The following is a 1,938-nucleotide window of genomic DNA, read 5'->3' as shown; positions in this document are numbered from 1 at the left end:
TAGTCGCCCCAAGCGCGCCCGATGCATAGACCGCTCCGAGTCGACCTTGCTTTCAGCCTCTCACATGCATAGACCTCTCTGAGTCGACCCTGCAGCCTCTCACGTTTAGCCTTTGGAATCTCGCCTCACAACATGATTGCTATCCTTGATGCATCCCTTGCCTCGAGCCCTGATTGCTTTCTTGGCTGCATCCCTCCTCTCCTCACAGCCCGGTTGTCATCACTGCTTCATCCGTCGCTTCATGCATTCTGGCTGCTGGGCCCTTCCCACCGCACACCTCGATTGCTATCTCTTCTGCATCACACACCCCGATTGCTATCTCTGCTACATCCCTCGGCTCTCACTTCTGCATCCTTCGCCTCACACCTCGATTGCTATCAATGCTGCATCCGTAACCTCACACCCCGATTGCTATGCGGGGAGGCTCCTTGGCCGCCTTGGAAATTTCTGTGTGTCGGACGCACCGCGGGATAAGGGGTTGGCACTGGTAGTCGCCCCAAGTGCGCCCGATTCTTAGACCGCTTCGAGGTGACCTCGTAGCCTCTTTCGTCCAGGCTTCCTGCCTTCAACGCCCTTTTTACACCTCGATTGCTATGCGCGGGCTCGTTGGCGTCTATCACCTCTCTGCGAAGAGTGGCACGATGATTGTTGGGGTAAATCGTAGCAGTCCGATCTCTGGCCTTGGGCCATTGTGAGGGCTGATCGATTTCCTGTGCGCATCTCGTGTTCGCCCAGTAACAGACTCGACGACTTGTAATCGGTCTTGTTCCCGATTGTTCCTGGAGGTAGTCTTCGGAACTCTTGGATTTGACCTGTCACTCGAACTGTCCTCTTCCGAGGATGCTTGTGTGTGTGTGCTTGTGCCATTTCCTTGGCGGTATTAACGAGATATTAAAGAGCGGAGTGAGCGCCTCGCCCAGCTATGTTTGGGGCTCTCACTCCCTTACCCGGTGTGCGACCGCTTTGCACGTAGGTTGCGGAGCATCGCGACTCTTTCGATGTTTGGCGGTTGTCTTCCGGTGATGCGTTGGTCCCGAAGTGCACGTTACTAGCATTTCTGCCATTGTTCTCGATCTTTGGCACGTTCCTTCGTTGCAATTGGATATATATCTCCGTTTATACGCGCAGGCTTCTCCCGCCTATTCAGCGCTGTCCCACTCTCAGCACTCTCGTGGTCTCCTTGGCTTCTCTCTCCCGTGAGCGAGCTCTCTTCTCGAGTCTTTTCCATGTCCCATGGAGGTTGCCTTGCGAAATTCGGGCACACAAACGTGACCGGATAAGAGCGGAATTGCCTATGAGGAGAAGCTCACCTTAGGGAGCAGCAATGCCGAGTGTTTCGACAGAGGGTAGAGGGGGCGTTGTTTGGGCGGTTGCACAAAAGAGTGCTACGTTTGCACTGAAGGTTGCTTCTTCGTCTCCGACGAACTCTTCGAGGCAAAAAAGCTTGTTTACGGGGTCGAGGTGGGACTGTTCGTGCGAGTTGCGCCACCAAAAGTGCGTAGGGGGCATATACCTGGGAAATGGATGTCTCTGAGTGGCCTTACTCGGTCGCGTGCACGGTGCATTCTCTAACGGCAGGACTGTCGCGAGCATGTGCGGTTCGGATGTTTTCGGGTAAAGGGTTCCGTACGGGATGTTCTTCCCAGGCTCCTGTGAACCGAGACTCTGCATCGTCATGCTCCGGCTCCCGTGGGTGCTTCATGCCTCGTCGAGCTGTTTGTCGTGGACGATTAAGGCCGAGGCCTTCCTTCGAGAGGGGAATTGTTCAGGCTGGTCGAGGCGGGATTGTTCGTGCGGGGTGCACCACCAAAAGTGCGTAGGGGGCATATGCCTGGGAAATGGATGTCTCTGAGTGGCCTTACTCGGTCGCGTGCACGGTGCACAGTCTCACGGCATGACTGTCGCGAGCATCGACGGTGCGGTGGTTTTCGGGTAACC

This window comes from Cryptomeria japonica, unplaced genomic scaffold (genome assembly GCF_030272615.1).
Source record: "Cryptomeria japonica unplaced genomic scaffold, Sugi_1.0 HiC_scaffold_154, whole genome shotgun sequence".
NCBI lineage: Eukaryota > Viridiplantae > Streptophyta > Pinopsida > Cupressales > Cupressaceae > Cryptomeria > Cryptomeria japonica.
The sequence above is the reverse complement of the archived record's forward strand: the minus strand, read 5'-3'. Positions refer to the sequence as shown.